Source organism: Herpailurus yagouaroundi, unplaced genomic scaffold, assembly GCF_014898765.1.
Source record: "Herpailurus yagouaroundi ecotype Mexico unplaced genomic scaffold, PumYag 213, whole genome shotgun sequence".
Taxonomy (NCBI): Eukaryota; Metazoa; Chordata; class Mammalia; order Carnivora; family Felidae; genus Herpailurus; species Herpailurus yagouaroundi.
Window position 1 is genome coordinate 8,036,158 of NW_024412444.1, and position 22,651 is coordinate 8,058,808.

A 22,651-nucleotide genomic window follows, 5' to 3' on the forward strand; every position below is an offset into this window, starting at 1 on the left:
AATAGAATAGAATAGAATAGAATAGAATAGAATAGAATAGAATAGAATAGAATAGAATAGAATAGAATAGAATAGAATTTAATGTGCATTTAATATGTTCAATTTTCTTTTGTGCAGATGATGCAAATACAACTGAACCCTTTTTGCGTGTCCATGGTTAGTGTGCAGCTATACATCATGGGCCAGTCAGATCATGGGCCTAGAAAAATAATTGCCTATAATGAAAGTCTAGTGTAATGCATTTAGTTTCTACAATAAATGTTGCTCAGGCATCGCCAGTGATACTATTTTATTGATCTTGTTTTTGTATCTGCCCTTTCTTCCTTCTATTTTTGTTACAAAAAAATCCTGCTTCAAAAATTCAAACAGCACATAAGCATTATAAAATAAAAGACAAAATCCCCTATACTTGCAATCCAAACCCATTCTTCAGAATTAACCCCTGTAAACATTTCGTCCCATACTTTTCATTTATGTACTTCTATATATTTTGCCATACTGTTTTCTTTTTAAATGTTTATCTATTTATTTTGAGAGCAAGAGAGCAAACAGGGGAAGGGGCAGAGAGAGAGAGAGAGAGAGGAGAGAGAATCCCAGGCAGGCTTAGTGCTGACAATGCAGAGCTCAAGCCCAGGAACTGTGAAATCACAACCTGAGCCGAAATCAAGAGTTGGCCGCTCAACTGACTGAGCCACCAAGGCATCCCTGCCATACTGTTTTTAAAGAGTTATCAATTTGCTGTCTAAGTCTCAAAATTTAAGCATAGATACTGAGACCAAGTTTATGTTTTCTGTCAAATTTGACAAGTGTGTGGTCAGTATGCTGAACTCTTATATATTTGTAATGCTCTTTTTTTTTTAAACCATGTTCTGTTTAAGAGATTAAGAGCATTTAGAAGAAGGAGTGATAACAACTAATACAGTGTAACAGTACTGTTCACTTTCTTCTCCGAGGAACATTCATACATATGCCTATGTTCTTATCGTGAGTTGTTGGTAGGAGCAAGAAATACACATACCAGTACTGATGGACAATTGGTGAGGAAGTGAGCAACACAGTTTACAACCTATTAGGCTAAGACTAACAATCATGTAGTTTTTTAAAAGACACTATAGATCTAAACCATAAAAATTAAAAAAAAAATGGCTTCATAAGGCATAAACATCTGACAAGGGCCGTTGTGGAATATGATTAAGAATCATAACAGTTTTTGAAAGAAGAGGAGTATTATATTAAATGAGATAAGTCTCCCATTGTATAGTAGAGAAAAAGTACCAGGTTATTGGGAAGTACAGTTCATAGACCAGATCAAGTACTGCAGCTGAGTTCTTTATGTGTAAAGTATACCATAATCCCCATACTCCATTCCTTACCAACTTCTAATTATCTCTCAGATTTGTTGTATTCTTCCAGATCTACTGTTCCCATGGCAGTATAAACTATCATCACTACTGCCTTTGACTGATCTTGTATCCTCTCCTGTCCCCTTGCAACCCATTTTCCAAATGTAGCTTGAGGGAGATTTTCAAAATGCTAGTTTGATCATGCCACCGAGCTGGTGTAAACCATTTCCACCATTTGAAAACCTAACATGGCCACTGTTGTCTTCCCTTAATTGTTTTTTCACATCATGCCCTCTTAACTCTCTGAACTCCAACTACACTGCCCTTTTTCTTCCTCAAAATCAGTGCCCTCCCTACTGCCACAGGGCCTTTGCACATCTTGTTCCCATGGCCTGTTTAATTTGTTTCCTTCATCTCCACTGAGTTAATTACCTCTCCTCAGATTTCATCTTCCATGTTTTCCCTTCTACAGACTATTTCAGGCCCCTTGGTTTGGTCTGTCTTTTTGGCATCTGCCACTAACCTTTCTCCCCAGTAAGGCCATCAGTTCTGAGTTCAGAAACCATCTGTGTTTATGCCCAATTACCAGCTCGGCCCAGCATGTGCTAAATGATTAACAAATATTTGTTGAATGTGTGAAAGAATGTGTATACATTTGTAAATTGAATAGGAGTTGAATTATAGCAGCTGAAGATGTTATCTGTTACTAATCATGGGGAATAACTTCCAAGGGAAGTCAAGGGCAGAACTGATGATTTTTCAAATGAAGGAACTGATACTCAGAGGGGTTAAGAGCTACTTAGTGGGAACATAGCTACTAAGTGAGAGAGCTACAATTTCAACTGAGGTTTGTCCACTAGCACCGCTGTTCCTGAGAGTGGTTACATGTATAAAGCCTTTATGTAGACGATAGGTATGGCAAATATCGTACACTCCATCCTTCTCCTGAGAATCCATGAAGACCATTATGAATATTAAAGACAGACAATTCCTGGAGTAAGGAAATATGTTTAATTTAATATAACCCAATATCCCTTTCATTTGGTAATACCCATCAATGGAATGGAATTCTCCTTTAGCAAAATGCTGCCGTTCATTCCTTCATACATCCATTTGTCCTTCAGTTTGCTTTATCTGTTCTTATGGCACTGATTATAATTCCATTGCTAAATAATTCTTTCCAAAGAAGACATTTGCCAAATACTTCCATCTAGCTAGAACGAGAAGATAATACTTACCCCTGTTCAAGATAAAACATTAAGTCTTATAAAATTAATTTGTTTTAGCTTAGGGTCAAGTGTCTGGAGACATGAACCTCACTTAACATTGTTGCTGTCACAGATATACTTATAGCTTTGAAATAATGCTCTGTTTCCCCCACATTATATAGGCTACCAAATTATACCTAATGAAGCATCACTAGAGTGGGGATAGCAATAAAAATTGGAACAGTGCATTTAGTTTTCGTGCGAAAGGGGAGACATTTGGTCAAATTCAGTCCAATTACCAATGATAAAACATACCAGTGTCACTTTCAATAATTACTGAAGAACAAGACATAACTCTAAATAATACTACATCTATTCAGTTTTTAGGCTATTTCATTTAAAAATTAATTCCTGCTAAACAGTTCTCAATACTAGGGAAATTTGCCAAGACTCATTTCTTTAGAATGGAATGTAAGTCTTGCAGGATATACATATACTATACTTCTCCAAATTCCTCATAAGTTTAAATGTATGGATTTTATGTTCTTAGGTAGAGCATTTTGCCGTGCCCTATTCCTCTATACCAGGTATATTTATGTCTACATCAATATAGGCATATTGGGAAAAGTCTGCACATACCTACATGCTGACAGAAGGTAGCTTTAAGGATTTTTAGCCTAAATATGACTACATATTCCCCAAAGTCCTACAACTACGTGATTTTGAGTATGTGATAATTCAGCATGATATATGTACTTCTTGTGTGAGTAAAAAGTTAAGTTTAACTTAACTTGTTGAGCGAAAGTTTGTACAAAAATAGGGAGGAATTGAGTGTAAATTCAACTTTTTTGTTCTGAAATAACTGTAAAAAATAGAAATAAAATTTTCATTGTGTCTGATTACATGTATTGAAGAAATAGGCACTGAGGCATAAAGGAGGACTAGACATTATCCCTGCTTTCAAAGAGCCCATATCACCTCCATGTCAGAGACAAATAGACAGCTATGAACATATAGTATTGGGATTGAGTGCCATAGGAAAGGGGTGGTGAGCAGGGTGCTGTGGGAACATCTGAGGGGGCACTTGTCTCTCAAGATGAGAGAATCAGACCATGCTTCCCAGGGGAAATGGTGTCTAAGCTAAGGAGTTGAATTTAGTCTTGATTCTGTGTCTCATCACTCTGGAATGCTGAAGAAATTGAGACAAGAGCCCCTGTGTCACCCTTAGTTAATTGAAAAAAGAATCTGTAATTGCTTTGTAGTAAGTAGTCTTTTATGGAAGCATTTTTGGCTGTGTATAGAAAAGAAGAAGATAATGCTGTCTTTTTCTGGCTCTTGTTTGCTTTGTCTGATTTTCTTTACTGCCTTTTTCTGTGAACCCATACAGAGCCACATAGAATTATCTCCACCCAGTTCAGTATCTGATCTTGAAGAAGGTATTTTTAGAAGTTTAGCTGAAGTGTGTTTTCTGTGTGAGGAGGTATATGTGGGAGCTGTGTGTCATCCGAGCTTTGTTGGGGTGATTGCCTAGACCTATGACCCTTTCTGCAAGAACTGTCCAAAGGGCTGGCACCTACAGCCGTGACTACCTGGTGTGACTCTCTGAATCTGGAATACCCACAGTTCATTCTTTGTAGGACATTGACAGCAGGGGCCAGTGGCCTAATGTGGTCTACAGATATGTTTTCTCAATCAAGAAACTAAAGTAAAAACCTTGATCTCTGTGAGTACAGAGCTGAACCCCAGAAGCAGCCTGAGCTCTTTGTGTTTCAGGACCTTTCCTTGCAGGTTCTTGTCTCACACCTGGTCAGCTTCACACCTTTCATTACTTCTGTGGCCCCCACAAGCGTTTGCATTGGTAGCCCCTGATGTATAGTTTTGGCTGATTCAATGAGGTGTGACTGATCATGACCTTGGTTGGGCTCAGCAGATTTTTTCCTCTAATCATTTTGAGGTGGCACTCAGGATATTGCTTGGTTTCCATTTAAGCTGCAAAGAGATACAAATATTTGTGTGGAAGCGGAGAAAGGACATCTAAAGGTAGACGCAGTAAGGTAAATACTCCAGAAAGAAGTAGAGACATGAGCCCCGAAGCCCCAGAGAGTGAGTGTGGTGATACTGGATCTGAATGACTTCTTACTTACTGGCTCTGGTTCCAGTGAGGCCTGGCTACCCTTCCAGTCCTGTGTGCTATGGCATGTCTGGAATTCCTCACCGAGAATCCCATTTTACTTGAGCTCCTAAAATGGATCTTTGTTTTTTGTAACTAAATGATCCTTAATTCAGAAGCTTTGCACCTGTTTTTTATGATATTTTTGAGTGGGAAAATGGAACTTCAGGTTTCCAGTAATTTGTCATGAATACTCTAGTTGGATTAGAACAAAGTCTTGTAATCCTCAAATAGAACAGGTATCCTACTTGATCATGAGAAACCCCTGGACTGTGTTGAGTTAGCAGAACAAAATCTTGTCATCATGGAGAAGCATTTTGACCTTTAGAGACCTTGGGTTCAAGCTTCCCTTAAGAAATTGTATCTATTCTTGAGTTGACATGTTGGGATTCTACTGTGAAGTGATTCTGAATAAGCTAGAAAGTTGCCTGGATTCTTGATCATGACAGTTTTTTTTTTTTTAATTTTTAATGTTTATGTATTTTTGAGAGGGAGAGAGAGACAGAGTATGAAGAGGGGAGGGACAGAGAGAGAGAGAGAGGGAGACACAGAATCCGAAGCAGGCTCTAGTCTAGGCTCTGAGCTGTCAGCACAGAGCCCGACACGGGGCTCGAACTCACAGGCTGCGAGATCATGACCTGAGCAGAAGATGGCTGCTTAACCAACTGAGCCACCCAGGCTCCCCAATCGTGATGGTTTTTAAAAATGCATTATATTTATAAAACAGTACATTTGGAGCACAATAAACTAACATGAACCCACCCTCTAATTTAAGAGCTGTAACATTACCATTTACTTGTGTGTTCCTGCCCTCTCTCTCCTCCCTTTTCCTTGCAACAGTAACCATTGTACAGCAGGAATGAATATACAGGATAAATTTTCCACATATACTTCCTTTGCTTTTCTTTTCTCATATAAAATAATTTTGCCACATTTGTGTGTATCCCTAAACAAGATATGTTTTAGTTTTTGAGCATTGTAAAAACTGGCTTTATACCATATGTCACTGCTTCCCAGCTTCTTCACATCATGGCATACGTTGCACTTGAAAATACTGCACGGTGTCTTGGGATCAATGCCATCAATGTCTTACCACAAGACTCTGTTCACTCCAGTTACTATTAATCCACAAAACAGAGGGGATCAGTATGTTAGGACCTCTGTGAGGCACACCACTTGGAAAGCTTTATGTAGTGTTCTTTCCATTTGATTTTTTGTTTCTTTAGATTTATGCACATTCCTTTTTACTGCTGTGTAATAATCCTATGTCAATATACAAGAATTTCCATCTTACTCTGTTTAGACCCCCTTCTTTACTTTTCATTTATACTGCAGATAACACTAGCATATCATGGCTTGTGGAAAACTGCTGAATTTGGTTTAATGTTTTTGTAGGATTCAGAGAGGTACCTTTAAATTTTGGTTTTAAAAATCTGCTTTGTTTTAGATTGGGTCTGAGTGTAAGGCAGCAAGAGATAGAATTAATTGGATTATATAAGACACAGCCTTCTCTATTTAATCACATTATTAGGACAAAACAGCAATATGTACCAGTGCATCCACCTTCATTCAGATCAGTGGAAATTTACTGTAGGCAAGCAAACCAAGGAGCACTAAATTATGACGACTACATAATGGCATTAACACTTTTGATAGTTGATCTGAAATACACTGTATGATTATTTAGTTCAGCAATGGCAAATATATTTCACTTCGTGTTCTGAATCTATTTGGTAAGTAGTGTACACCTGGAGTACTATTGTAAAAGTGTTTTCAGTTCCTATCAGGGTCTTTGGCTAACAACTCAGTGATGAGTTATTGATGTCTGTCCTGGGTATGAACAGTGGGACTAAGGACATATATGCCAGTATTTGCCTTCCCTAATCTTCCCATTTGCCTGTCCTTCTTGAATTATCTCGAACCCATCTTGATCATCTGAATATTGTTTAATTTGTAGCTTCACCCTTGGAGAAAACCAGATTCATAACTAAATAAAAAAGCCAGAAAGCATCATGTAGTTGTGCTCTTTTCCCTGGTCATTTATTATGGTCTCTAATTACCTGCCTCACAGGATACTTTTCTCACAAGTATCCAAGATGTTCCACTCCTTTGGTAAAACGTATTTTACCATCACTATTGAGCCGCAAGCTGGAAAAGAGATAAAATGCCCTTTAGTGTCCTCAGTTTCAGGGTTTTGAACTTAGCTTTACACGGACAGATCTTGTCCACTGTAATTTAAAACAATTAGAGCCACAAAGCTTCTTTAGAGTTTCTAGACCCTATTAAATGTTATTTTTAAGATAACATCACTTCTTGTCCTTCATTTTTGAATGCTTGGTCAGGAAATGGTTGTAAAAAGCTTCAAATCCCAATTGAATAATGCGTTCTCAAAAGTAGCTGCCAAGTGTAAATACCACTGATATACATCCATGCATATGATAGTATATAAATAACCAGGAAAGCATAGCAAAGGTCAATCAATTATGTATAGGTCAGAATGCTTTCCATCTGGATTGTCATTTTAGCAAATGACATCATGTGTCCTTTGGAATCTATTGTGAAATGTGGCTTGAGTCATTATAGATTGGCTCCTTCTCTGGGTTACCCGGATGGCAGGGGTGAGGCTCAATAAATGTATTGGACTCGGCAGGAGCAGATTTGCATAATTGGGGTGTAGTGATGAAGGCTTCTTATTCTAGAGAAAACCTTTGGGCCCTTTCCACCAATTTCTACTTTTTTTTTTTTTTCCTTCTTGGTTGCTTTTTTTTTTTTTTAAAAACGTGAAGACAAAAGAGTTGGAAATGAGCCAGATGCCCTTTATATAACTGCAGTGGATATCTTTCCACGAAATTGCCAGCAGGGAATCAATAGTAATAAATCTGGTACCCTTCGAATCTCTTTTAACTTTACCACTGCTCTTCTGGAATGGGGCTACATGGACCATGTAAATTTAGTTTATAATTTCTACTTCATCTGATGAGGAGTGGTCTCACCAGACAGACTGCCAGGCTCTAGAGTGACTGGCAGGATGGGATGTTGTATGGGATGGGAAGGGATGTTGGCCTTTTCCAATTGGCACAACAGGAGTTGTATTTAGCATATAGACCAAGTGATGAAAGCAGCTGCCAAGTCTAGTCATTTCTGATTAGTCAGGGCTCGAGGAGGTAAATGTTACTTGACAGAATTTAATGTGTGATCTTTCCCTCCCTTCAGGGTATTTTGAAAATGTTAAAAAGTTGTTGTTATTGTTTTTAAATAGGATGACTTATAATGAAGGACTTAGAGTCAAAATTGATGTCATGTTTTACAGGCATTTATAGTTGAAATCTATGTTTCGTTCTGAGATCTTGGAAGGAAGAAGGCTTGGGAATCTTTAGGAATGATAAAAGGAAATGGCCTTTGCCTGAAGAGAGCTTAGTCTATTGGGAAGACAGACATGCAAACAGATTCACACGCTATAAAATAATAGCTGCTCTCATAAGGTATATGTGTAAATCCAGGCAAGACTGCATTTCTGTCACTTACCTATATTATCCATTACTTATTTATTTGGGCCCTGAAGGGCTGAGAAACATGCCTATGCTTATTCTTATTATCAAAGTATTTTTGAGGGTGAACTTTCAATTTTCAAGGTAGCTAATCTGTGTTTTGGTGATTCAGAGGCAATGTGGCTGCCTTCTCTTGGAATGGTACTTAATGTTCTGTACACAACCCAAAGCCTTAACTTTAGTTTAGTAAAACTCTATAGATTCCTGGGGACTATTCTTTGATCGTGTCTACATGGATACCAAAACAAATGCAAAGATGAATGTAAAGATCAAGTTGTAGTTGTTTCTTGTGGTAACTAGCAACTGATTTACAAGGTTTTATCTTCTCCCCCCACCATTATCTTTGAGATTGTTATCTGTGGTCATGGATTGATCAGCTCATTCCAGGGTGGTATGGGGAGGTAAACCAAAAAAGTGGCCCATTTGACCATTTAGCAGACTTCTGTTTAGATCTCATTTTATAAAATCACTCCTAGTTGTAAGGGGTCCTAGAAAGAGGAGTTGTTAACAGAAACTGGGTTGCTCAATCGATGATTGCCAAACATCCTTATTATCCAAAAATAACCATTGTCAATAAATGTGATAATACTGTATCTACTCTTTTTGCAATGTATTTTCCCTCTCAATAATATCATGAATCTTTTTTCCATGTTATTAAATATTCTACCACGTATTTTTTTAAAAAGCTTATTTATTTATTTTGAGAGAAAGAGACAGAAAGAGAGAACTGTGGGGGAGGGGCAGAGACGGGGACAGAAGTTCTGAAGCAGGCCTTGAGCTGTCAGCACAGAGCCTGATGTGGGGCTCATGGGACTCCAACTCACGAACCTTGAGATCATGAACTCAGCCGAAGTCAGACGCTTAACCGACTGAGCCACCCAGGCTCCCCTACCACACAATTTTTAATGTCTACCTAACAGTCTACTTTATGGCTGTAACAGAATTAATTTAAACATTCTTCTTTTGTTTGAAACTTAGAATTTCCAGTTTTTACTATTATAAATAGTACAGGGGTAAATATCCTTGTACTACATCTTTTTCAGAACTCTTTTGACCTTTTTTCTTCCATTTTGATTCTTCCTTTAAAAGAAATCAGGAAATAACAATGATATAAGTAAATACTTAGGAACTCTCTTCGAACAGAGTCTGGAGGGGAATTATTTAATATCTCAGATAACTTAAGATTATTGTATAGGACGCAAAATATCTTACTGATTTGGTAAAATCAGAGAAACAATTGGTAAATCCAGACATAAGAGAGAGAAGGAGGGAAGCGACCTTCTTCTCATGGAATCAATCAGCTGAGTTGGTTGAGTTAAAATGGCTTAATGAGTTTTACAGGTCTGGTTAAGGGGATCTGGCAGTATGTTAATTTTCAGAATACCTTCTGCCTGAAAGTATATTTTCATCTGATAGCGTGTTTCCTTTTGTACAAAGGTTGTCAAATGAGAGTGTGAAGGTAGCTCCTCTCACAACTCACCTGGCAGAATGTATCGTAGACGTGTTGAGGTTGAAAGGCTGGTACCCACAGCAGCTAATAGCAGAGGCTGCAGGGAGGTGTAGCTTACAGAAGAGTAAAAGGGGAAATGTTGACACAGTCCACTGCCACCCCCACCCCATCACTGCTGTGGTCTTGAGTGTGTGGGGGGTGCCTTTCCTTGTTCGAGAACTAAAAGTAGATCAGCAAAACTGAGCATAGGGCAGAGAGTTTTGGTACTTGCTGAGTACATTACCTCTTATAACAGAGTTTTAAATGTCGATGCTTTTTCTAATGTATATGAGGAATCCTAATTGAAAAGCGGGCCCATATGCTTAGACTATATCTAGCTCTGTTTCTTTTTTTAATACTGCAAAATAAGGTTAATTTTTATGGTGAATATTTTATGGCTCGCTTTCTGTTATGTGCCAGACAAATTGAAGGCAATGGAAACTGATGGGTGCTGAAGATAAAAGAGCAGTGTTGACCTTTTGGTAAATCATTCATCATACTGCTTCATCTGTAAGTGGTTTTCCAGTTGTAGCTCATATTTGCTAATCACTACATTTGACTCTCAATTCTACAGGGGCTGATTGTCTTGTTGTGGATTGCCTTTTCTTTTCTTCCCCCCCCCTTTTTTTTTAACTTTGGTTATTGTTATTATAGCTATTTTATTACTATTAGTTCCTCCACCAGAGGGGGCTTGTGGGCAGAGAAATACAGTGGGAATTAATAATTCAGTCTCTTTTTGCCTGTCTTCACTGACTTTTAAGGTTTTTCCTTAATGGCTGAGAGGTACTTTCAGCATTGCATTCACCTCCTTGTTCTTGTTGCCAATGAAATTAAATTACAAGTTGACTGTCTTTGGCGATGACCACAGAATAGTTAACTGGTGTTAATGGTTTAGCATCAGGATGATTTTTGGCTTCCGTGTTGATCAAAGTCCCGTTGGGGAAACCAGAAATGAGAGTAAGAATAGCCTCTTTAATCCTGGGTCAAATACTGGAAAATATGGAATTTGTTATGGTGGAAGATAAATTTGATCCTGGACCCAATGGTGATCCAAGACTGGGCATCTGATAGAATCAACTTCACCAGCATTGTGGGAATGTATGGTTCTTTATTTCTTGATACTTCTAACTGACTCTGGCCATCACTAGAGTTCAGAAGTGTATTCAATAAAGAAGACCCTTTAAGTCTGGATCAGCATACAAGATATGGAGGACAATATGGACATGCTTGTCATCTGGTCTAGGCAAGAGAACACTTACAGAAAATATTTTGCCTTTAGACCCAGAGAAATTGACCCTTGTCCACTAGGGAATCCAACCAGTTATAGTGCTGTGCTGATTAACCCCACAGAGGTTGTTTCTTAATTTTGTTTTTTTTCAACGTTTTTATTTATTTTTGGGACAGAGAGAGACAGAGCATGAACGGGGGAGGGGCAGAGAGAGAGGGAGACACAGAATCGGAAACAGGTTCCAGGCTCCGAGCCACCAGCCCAGAGCCCGACGCGGGGCTCGAACTCACCGACCGCGAGATCGTGACCTGGCTGAAGTCGGACGCTTAACCGACTGCGCCACCCAGGCGCCCCTTAATTTTGTATTTTAGGGTTTGTTAAACTAGGGATTGTGTCCCTTCTCTGGGGACGGAGAGTATTTTAATATTTTGATTACAATTAAAATGGAAATTGGAAACACTAAGAGACAGAAACTAATCAGAAGTGTTTCACTCTTCCTTTATTCCCAGTCACTTGCAGTGTCGACCAATATCCAGATATTACCTACACTCTGCCTATCTGCTTGAACCAGAGATTCCTGCACTGGGTGAGTGGTCCTTGTCCTAGATTGGCATTGCCCATTTGATTGATGAGGGCAGTTTGACAGAGTTGTTGCTAGTTATGTTGGTGCTGAAACTCTAAGAGCATGACTACAATTCCATTCTGGAAGTCTGTGGTGTGTGGTGGGGTGGATGTGGGGGTTCATGACCCTTTTTTATTATTTTATTAAAACACTAATTATAGTTTTATGACTGCAACCGATCATAATACTTTTACCTTATTTTGGATAACAAAGAACCAATGTCTTTATACTCTTTTGTAAAAACGCAAAAAAGCAATAAATACGATTTCTAAAAAGCACCATCTTTTAACAGGGAATTCTCGGAAGTCACATTTTTTTCTTTCTTTGTTAGAGATAGAAAGCTAGTCTTTGGGGAAGGGACCCTTAGGTCCCAGAGGAACAGTCAATAGTGATAGTCTATTAATACCAGATTGTTCTTACAGGAAGAAATCATTTTTACATGGTGGAGACATTTTAGTCTTTAGAAGATTTTCTCAAGTGTCTTCCATAATAGTATGGTCCAGAAGTTAGTCTGGGAGGAGGCAGAAATGAATTAAAATGGATTTTGGGGATCTTGCTTATTGAAAATGATAATGCTGTCAAGCATGACTTATCTTACCTTCCTTCTCCAGACCCACAAAGTTAACTAGATTCATATCTATCCTGTCCCTTTTCCTCAAGGCCCAGAGATTAAGAAGAATTTCCTGCATCTTTAAACTAATTTGTGAATGTTCCCTTCACCTTTTACTCTTCTCCACCATCCAATAAGGTAACCACTAGCCACGTGTGGCTCTTTACATTCAAACAGATTTAAATTAAACAAAGTAAAAAATTTATTTCCTTAGTCACACTAACCTCTTTTGAAGGACTTGATAGGCATCGGTGGCTATTGGCTGTCTTATTGGACAGCATAGATATACAACATTTCTATCATCACAGAAAGTTCTGTAAGTGCTGCTCTGATACTCTTAGATATCCACCTAAGGATATCTCTCACCCTCTCAGGTGGTCACTGTTTTTTCTCAGTGTCTGAAGTGGACATGGTGTCCTTCTTCATCTCTGCTGTCACTTACAGACAACTTCTTTTCTCTTTATCCACAGAAGCACCCTCAGGGGAACCTGGGTGGCTCAATTGGTTAAGCGTCCAACTTCAGCCCAGGTCATGATCTCATAGGTCATGAGTTCGAGCCCTGGGTTAGGCTGTGTGCTGACAGCTTGCTCAGAGCCTGGAGCCTGCTTTGGATTCTGTCTCTCCCCCTCTCCTCTGTCCCTCCTCTTCTCACACTCTGTCTCAAAAATAAATAAACATTAAAAAAAAGAAAGCAGGTGCCATCAGATAATCCTACTGCCTAGTTATTGAAAAATTTACCCCCAGCTCACTGACTTTATGCCCATCACCTCCTGCCTTCGTTGTTGGTGAAAATATCCACATAGAAGACTCTTCTCTGGCCTCCCAGTTCCTTCAGTTTCTCACTGGCAAATGTCTTTTTTTCTGCCTATTGGTCATTTCCCAGGCCAGTGGCCCTCAATCTAGGAGGCTTCCCTCTTCTAGAGGGCATTACAATTGTGAGGAGAGATTATTTGCAAATGTAAGAAGTACCACTGGCCCTTAGAGGGCAGGAATTAAGGATACCAAATGTATTTCAGGACCAGGGACAGTCCTACATAATGCAAAACTGTTGCATCCCCAATGTCATAGTGCTCTTGTTAAGAAACATGGTGCTGACCTTCAAAATGCATTTCAAAGCATTTCTCTTTCCATCTGTCTTTCCAAGGATGCCACCTCATGTGCCCACAACATTCCTATTCCAATAGGAGTTCCTTGACTCCTTAGAGCCTCCAATCTATTGACCTACTGCTTTCATGTACTAATGATTATCCCTCTCGTGCCCTCATTTCCCTCCTCACCCAGTGTAGGTGCTGTGATTAATCTCTCCTTTGTCATCTCTGTCATCCTTGTCTGGCATAACTTTTTTTTTCTTTATTTTTAATTTTTATTTGATTTAATTTTTTAATTTACATCCAGGTTAGTTAGCATATAGTGCAACAATGATTTCAGGAGTAGATTCCTTAATCTTCTCTCATTTAGCCCATCCCCCCTCCCACAACCGCTCCAGTAACCCTCTGTTTGTTTCCCGTATTTAAGAGTCTCTTATGTTTTTGTCCCCCTCCCTGTTTTTTTTTTTTTTTGTTTCCCTTCCCTGATGTTCATCTGTTTTGTCTCTTAAAGTCCTCATATGAGTGAAGTCATATGATATTTCTCTTTCTCTGTCTGACTAATTTCGCTTAGCTTAATACCCTCTAGTTCTATCCACATAGTTGCAAATAGCAAGATTTCATTCTTTTTGATTGTGTCTGGCATAACTCTTGACTTTCACTGAGCTTTCTGCCCACTTTGGGCCTGAGTGCAGATGGATGGAGAACAATGCTAAGTCTTATGGACTTACTTTAAATTTATGTGCACTAATTTCAAGTAGATCTTCTGCTCCACTTGGCAGTCCTGCCTTATTCACTTAGTACTTCTATTCTCTGAGACAAGTAATTTACACCTTTACCTGTACCTCAAACCTCTGACACCCATCCCCAGTTCTCCCATTCAGCTGACACCCTTATTCCATATTTAACTGGGGAAATAGAAACCATCAGAGCAAATCACCTCACCTCCTCCAGCAAATTTGCATTCCTTCCTGTTTCCAAATACTGGTAAATGTTCTTTTAATTTGCATGCCGTTACTACTCTGAGCCATATGATGATTCAATTCTCTTACCACTTTTCTCTATTTGAAAGATCTGGAAACCTTCTTTTGTACAGTGTCCCATAACATCATTTGGCTTTCGTTTGATATAAACACATCATTTACATATTAATTCTGCCTTTGTTCTTTTCTCATTAATCCATAACAATTAAAATCGACCATTACTCTGCCACACTATGAGTTTTTATGATGTCATATCAAAGTCTCCATTAATTAAATAACTTCAGAAATTAAAGCCTTATTTGATGACAATATCTTTCAGTTGCAAATCATCTCCACTAAAGGGCACAATGGCAGACTTGGGACAATTTTAGCATTAGGACACACCAACCAAACAGCCAGATGTGCTTACTGACACATTGAAAGTTAAAAGCTGTCACTTTGGGTGATCGTTTGGTGCCAGTGACACTGAGAACAGAACAGAGTTGATGAGGGGAAAAAAGGACACACTCAGGCACTGCTATTGGAAAGCACAGCTCAATTATCAGGTTGTCATTTAGATTTTGTGGAATGTTCATTGGATTGAACCACAAATTAAAATAAAAAGTCCTTCCAGAATGTTTGGAGCTGTGAGACTATGTCGTTGGATTTCAGTTTGAGAGACACTGACCTGCAGGGTAAAGTTCAAATTTCTTAGCTTAAAATACAAGGCCCTCATTTAACTGGAGGGTGAATTGGAGTGGAAGGGAGTTAGATTAAGACAGTGAGAGAGAAGTTATTAACGCAGTTGTCGGGGTAAGAGATGAAGAGAGCTGGAGTGAGGAAGAAGTGTAGGAAAGGCAGAGACAGAATCAGAGCTGCATTAGATAGAAATGAAAAAAAATAATAGGGGAGAGGGACATACAGCCACATCAGAGGTGGATGGCAAACAGACTCTTTTATATTCATGTTATAGGTAAGGAAATAAAATAGTGGATTGGACATCTTAATTTGGATGTTATTTATAAGTTTTTAAATAAGGATTTTAGCTTAGTTTAAAAGGATATTATGTTTTTTTTAAAAAAATAAGGATTCACTACCTTACAGCTTTAAGAGAATATAGTTTGCTAATGTGTCTAAATGACTTATCAAGAATAGCTAAATTATGAGCATCAGCTAGATACAGCAGTACTGGCTGTGGTGTACTTGATATGTTTAGATAATCCCTAATTCTGGGGAAATTGTAGATCAATTTGATGGTTGAAATAAGGCCAAATATGTAGGAATCATAATAAATACAAAAATGCCTAATTTTAGCTGTCAGTAGACAAAGATTGTTACGATGGATGGGGAAGGAAGACAGCTATGTACTCTTTATAGACTATTTACAAGGGATACCCCTATCATGGATGGGACGATTGAAAGAAAACAGATGGAAATTGACATAATATTCCTTGCCAATACCTTTCAAAAGAAAGCGTGGATGATGTATTAATATCAGACAAAATGTGCTTTAAAGCAAGAAGTATTATTATGGTTACAGAGAGTTATTGTTTAATGATAATAGAACAATTCACCAGGAAAATATATTAATCCTGGAGCTACATTACTGAGCAGCATCATTTCAAAAATATATAAAATAAAAATTGACAGAATCATCATAAGATATTGAGAATATAGGTAATTATAATCAGGAAGGTCTAAACATTTTCTCTCAGACACTGATAAGTCAAATAAAGTTAAAAATCTAGAAAGGATAAAGATTTTAAAAATATCACTGATTAGCTTGGTCAAATGGACATTTACAGAGCTTAGAACTCCATTAGCAGAGAATATTTGTATGTAGAAAGCCTGAACATTGATGAATACAAATTCTATCCCAGAGAAGAAAAAATTTAGAGGGCAAAAACCAGTAGACATCAAAATTTCATACATTTGAAAACTCAAGATCATACTTTCAAATGTTTTTTGAGTCATAGAAAAGTGATGAGAGAAATTGGTAGATGCTTTATTTTAAATCTTATGGGTTATAGTTAGAGGGGTACACAGAAGGAAATTTATAGATTCACAAATTCATATATTAGAAATAAAGGAGAGGCACCTGGGTGGCTCAGTCAGTTAAGCGTCCGACTTCAGCTCAGGTCATGATCTCACGGTTGATGGGTTTGAGTCCCACGTCGGGCTCTGTGCTGATAGCTCAGAGCCTGGAGCCTGCTTCGGATTCTGTGTCTCCCTCTTCCTCTCCCCCTCTCCCACTCATGCTGTGTTTCTCTCTGTCTCAAAAATAAATAAACATAAATTATTTTTTAAATAAAAATAAATACAGGAATGCTGGTTATCAGTGAGTTAAGCATTCAACCAAAAAGGTATAAATAGCAGAGTAAACCCAAATAAAGTAAAGGTAAGGGATAATATAAAATATTAAAACAAACAAAATAGAATGCAAAAGGAATCGTAGAAAAGATCAACAAAGTAAAAGATGATTCTTTGAAAGATTCTCCAAACACATTCACATCTGGCAATCTTGATCAATTACAGAAGCAGAGAGAGAGAGAGAGAGAGAGAGAGAGAGAGAGAGAGAGAGAATACAAATAGTATTAAAAATGAAAAGGGAGCCCTAAATATAGACTTACTAGACAATAAAAGTCCAAAAGAATATACTATGAATAACTTGATGGTACTATATTTGAAAACATACATTCCAATAAATAAGGGTACTCAGTATCCAGATGATAATACACATCCTAAGCTTATGTCCCAACAAGAGACATAAGAAACATGATATATAACTTGAGTCTGGTGCTTTAGCCATCCTGACACACCTCATGTCTAGCTGAGTTGAGTTTGAGTCTGGCTTCCTAGAATAAAAAATCATTCGTACAACAAATATTTATGAACACGTATTGTCTAGTTGGAATTGTGGTGCTGCTAGCTTATACTTTCATGATGGAGGTACATGTTAAACAAGTCAATACAAAAATAGATATTCACCATTGTGATAGTGCAGTAGAAAAGGCAAGAGCAGTTTAACAAGGAACCTAATCTCATTAGGGCAAAGGGCACATAAGCAAAGGTTTCCTGAAAAAGTGACATTGAAGCTGTGACCTAAATTGTGCGTAGGAATTATCCAGGCCAGGAAGTGGTACGGGTTCCAAAGACATAGATCATAGAGTGGGACAGTGGAAAGGTATGAGATTCCATTTTGGTAATTGCTGTTGGAATATGGTAAGGGTTTGCATGAGCCAAACGCATTAAATTCAGACATCTCTGTAAAACACAAACACTTGGTTTCATTTGTTAATAGATTTATGTAAATGCTTAAGACTATGATCTGTAGAGAAAGTGTAAAAATGTGGATGGGAAGGAAATAAACTAGCTTCATTCAGAATAGTGATTGCTTCTAGAGAGGGGAGAGCAGAGGACTTCTACATCCATCCCTTGTTAATAGCATTGGATCAAAGGAAGTATGAAGTTAGCCGCAGCCGTGTGTTTGCTAAGTTCTTTATTTAAGTGTTGGCCTTATGTGCAGTGGAGCCCTTAATTATAAAACATCAGACAGGAAGTGAAACTAAGAGATGCCATTCTGAAGGCCGCGGTGGTTTATACAGTACTACTCAAAATGGGAAGAGCGAGGTGCTGAAATTTGAGAGTAAGGGTTTAGAACTGCCCTGTCCAACACAGTAGCCACTAGCTGCATATGCCTATTGAGTACTTGAAATGTGGCCAATGTGAACTGAGGCGTGCTGTAAGTATAAATTCTACACTAGATTCCACAGATAATATTTAAAAAAAGAATGCGAAACACCTCCATAATATTTTCACAATATAAATATATGTTATTAATATAATAATTGTGTAATATGTTGAAATAAGATTGTAGATAATATTGAGTTACATGAAATATTGTTAAAATTAATCTCACCTGATTCTTTTTACATTTTTTAATGTGGCTCCTGCAAAGTTTACAATCACACAAGTGGCCAAAATCATTTACCTATTGGGCAGTGCAGTTTAGAAATTTTGTAGCAGTTTGGCTTTGCCACAACATCCAAGTGCCTCTTTTAATTGGATTTTACAAATCGTATCATCAACCCGCAGCAGATTGGAAAGGGAAAGTACAATCAACCGGTGTTATGTCACAGACGGTTTGCAAAGCTCTGCTTTAAACCATTCATATCTTCAAGGGTGCTTTTAGCTGCTGTGCTTGCTGTAGGAAAATGTATTTATTGTCAGTTTCTCAGAGCTCTGTGAAATAGTCTTAAGGAAGTGACTGTTAAATTTCTTTGGACCCTGAGTATGAGAAAAGTGATTGATAAAGATTTGCTCTCAGATTTGCTTGTATTTATTTTCCATTACATAACTTGTATATTGGAGTTAGACCATTATAATGACTATTGTAAAGAAAACACTTTTTAAAAAAAAAGTCCAATCAGAGGATCTGTTTGGTATCAGCTAGTGGATATTTTAAGAATTAAATAACAGAGGATGGGGAAGCTTATATCTGAAATTAGTCACATTGCAGCATTAATAATATACTTAAGTAATTGTCTTCCTTAGGTTTTGTTCTATAAAATGGACTTATTTTCATCGGAATGGACTAGTTAACATTGGACTTCGAGTTTGGCACATGTGAGCTTGTGATTTACAGGGCAATTTTTCTCATCAAAACCTGGGCAGAACCATTTATTTTAAAACCAATATTTATTTTACAATGGGAAGATGGAGCAGATTAAAGGCGCATAAAACCATGATAAATCACCCAATCTTTATCCCATAGAAAATCTTTTAAATGGCTCTTAAAGTAATGGCAGTTAAACAGTCTCCTACAGTTTGTATGTGGATGGTTTTCTAGCATATGGTATAGTCATGTAGATTAAAATCTAATTAACAAGGAATTTATAAATTTCAGATGTGGTCTACGTGATTCTTTTTCAAGAAAAAGTTAAGTGTGTTTTTTTCTTAGCCAAGTTTCTGAGTCTCGCTCATGAGTAAAGAGAATCTAGTATGAAATTTTTAGCTGTTTTAGATCAAAGACCCAAGAAATGAAATCTCTTTTAGTTTTTCATTTAATAATCAATTTTTATTTCAAAGTTTAAGAACATGTATATTCATGTTTATCATAGATTATTATGCAAGAAAGGACTTTTTATAGCTTATCTCATTTTGTTTGATTTAGTTCCCATTTATATGAATTTCTGTAGTTAAAAATAATGGAGCTACATTTCTCTGATAGTATTTTTTAGTACTATTCTAATTATAAGTGAAGTTATGTCCCATAGAACCTACGGACTGGTTAAAGAATGCTAAAGTTTAGAAAATAATTGATAAGGAAAAGATGTGCTTATAGTCATGGTGTGGGGAGTCCATGTCCTATTGTGGATGGTGTCCTATTGTGAATGTTCTGCCTATAGCTAATCGTAGACTCTAGGTCCACGGTTGGCCAACCTTTTCTGAAAATGACTATTGTAGGCTTTCTTGGTTTCTGTTCTAGCCATCTGCTGTTATTGGGTGAAAGCAGGCTTAGGCAATATGTAAATGAATGGTTGTGTGCCTACTTGACCCAACAATTCTGTATCTGGGAATGTTCTCTGGGAAATAATCAGAAGTTTGGGAAAAGGAGTGTGTACAAGAATATCTATCATGGTATTGCTTCATGGCATGGAAAGCTATTTATGAGCCCTGGTTAATTAAAAGAAAAGCAACAAGGCTGAACTTAAGATGTGCTCCTGTTTTGATGTAACATAGGTATGTATGTTGGGTTGGACTATGGAAATGCAGAAGAAGGAGTGCATATGTAGTCCTCTTTGGAGGAGATGGATTTCCTATGAGGAGCTTGGACCAATTGCTGTTCTATTGGCAAGGCCGTTCCCATCATGGCAATGGATCCAGAGAGCTGCAGCCAGCACGTGTTGTGTTTCCTCTCATTGGTGATGCCATCCTCCTTGATGCAGTTTAACATTCATCAAATGAACTCCTCTTGTTCAGGTTCCTTACGCATCAAATTGTTGTCTGATTAGGATTTGGCATTGTCTGGAGGACATCTTCAGGAAGGGAATGTACTGGTCATACTGACACCTGTGCAGCAGTTATACTGCAAATTGTAGACTTCTACTTTGACAGTCTGGTTTTATGCCTTGGTCTTCTGAGCTCGTTAACAAAGTCTGCCTCCTGGGAAATGAACTCTGTACTGTGTGCCAAGAACACCAAGGCTCAGAGCGCCCAAAATCTGGTGAAGGACCTTCCTAAGGTATTGATCGATGACCTTCAGTTGGGCCCTTCTACAGACAGCATTCTGTATTTCTGCACAGTGGGATGCTTGAGCCTTTTCCTATTTGAAGTTTTGCTCCTTCCCCTCTCTCAAGTTCTACACTTCTTTGATTGTTCTCTCTTCAGGCTTTGCTCGCTCTGTTTTCCTTCTTGCTTCTTGTCACTTGACAGAAACACAGTGGGGAGAGACTGGTACACAAGAGACATTGCTACTGCTGGTATTTAACTTTCTCCTCGAGTTTTCACTGGATGACATTGATTTCTAGTGCAAAATCTAGTGCAACATTGGAGGAGACCTGGGGAGAAGCAGAGTCCCTCAGGCCTGCTGTGAGGCTGGAATCCCTTGTCCCAGCGACAGGGTTTGGCATTTGTGTGAGACTGCGGGACATTCCCCTAATGCCAGGAGCTTCTAGCAGTGACAACCAGCCCAAGGAGAAGCAGCGACCGTTTCTCCACCTGAGGGAGGCAGACATTTTGTGAGCTCACATGATTTTCTCATCAGACTCTGAAACAGCCTTTCACTGTATTTTGATACAAATGCTCAAACTACACATTAGGGATAATTTCTGCCTCGTTTGGAGCACAAGTCAGAATGATCGTATCTCCATTAGAGAAAATGAAGAGGCCTCTGCGTTTCACACTACTTCATTAAAGAGAAAATATTTTCCCAGTAGGCAGAAGCTACTGGCTAAATTCAGCCCCAAATTCAAGACCATTTGTACCAAGAACTCTTATGTCAGCTTCCTTTTTCATGAATTAACATGGGTCTCTGGAATTTACATTTCTTACAAAATGTTTACCCATTTTCCCTTTTTAGCAGGTGAGAGAAAATCCTAATTCAAGCCACATTCTTCTATCACTTTGGAGGCTGATTGGGGATGAGAGTTCTTTGATTTAAAGAAATCCCCAAAGCGATTGGTAAAACTGCTTACAGAATTTGAGGTTGCACGTCTCGAGGAAGATTTAGGTCTGAAAAGTCACAGATCTTAATTCGTGCAGTGTTGATTTCATTACCTTGCTTAGCAATACAGTGAAGTCACTGTTTAAAAGTCGAATGAGTACATTTCCATCAATGAAATGTATCAAGTACCATCAAGTAGTGAAATGGTGTCAAGAAAAATAGCATTTCATTTTTTCTTTCCATTCTTTGTATTGAAAAATATGAAAATTGCCCTCTTTCTTTTTTGAGTTAATGCTACAAAAGCTTATAAATTTTACCTTGAATATTTAGATGTTTATGTGAGCATAGCTCAATTTGTAAATCTGAACTCTATCAACACGACAATTAATTTTAGAAAATTGTCGGTAAGCAGACATGCTGGGGCTAGAATAAGATGATTCATTTACCATATAGGCAATAATGCACGTTATAAAAAATCAAGAGATAGTCACATAGAAAGGGAAAAAATGAATGTAGATCAATAATTTAATTTAGCTCTGACCTGGCTAAGTTCTATAGCACGGTTCATAATTTTTCAGTGATACCCTTAACATTTTACATATAGTCCTTCAGTTTTGTATTGATCTTCCCTAATGTATTCTTCATTTCACAGGAGGAATAACATCTCTCAAATCTTTAACAAAAACACATTTTTTCAGCCTGCAAATGTTAACCAAAATATGACACCCTATTAACCTTATTTATTCCATTTTCAGAGCTCCTTTTTCCTGGCTAAATAATTTTAAAATTTAGAAGAGAAATGGCTAGGAAATGAATGACGACTTAGAGGGCAAGTTCATGGAGTTCTCCCTTAGTTAATAGATTCTTAGTCTTTCTGCATTACTTAAATGCTTATTAACACTGGAACCCTGGATGTTCTATGTATAGTATATATTTATTCCGTGGAAAATTATTAATTTTTAATGGAACTAAATGGCCACTTGGACAAGGGACCCTAGCTATTAATCAGGAGGCAAGTGATTGACTTTCATGTTAATTAAATATTCAATGAAGTTCATTTATGAAGTCTGTAACACTAAAAGAAAGTTTTTATAAGTGGGTGTGTTTGCACACACTACATTTTAGTGCTATATTCGTTTGTTCACTTAACAAATACTTAATATATGCTGTGCGCCATGTACTGCTGATTCAGTGATGAAGCCCGTGGCCCCTGTTGTCATG

General features: G+C 37.8%; 1 protein-coding gene across 4 annotated transcripts in view; it reads left to right on the plus strand.

The window, feature by feature from the left end:
• FHIT (fragile histidine triad diadenosine triphosphatase) overlaps window positions 1-22,651 on the plus strand; it is a 1,437,020-nt gene that overhangs the window by 251,084 nt on the left and 1,163,285 nt on the right. For 3 of the 4 annotated variants that reach the window (XM_040454580.1, XM_040454579.1, XM_040454577.1), the window contains exon 3: window positions 11,496-11,572. The gene's annotated coding sequence lies outside the window, so the exon portion shown is untranslated. Of the gene's footprint in view, window positions 1-10,222; window positions 10,269-11,495; window positions 11,573-22,651 lie in introns of those variants that run through there. The other variant, XM_040454581.1, reaches the window with a different exon arrangement.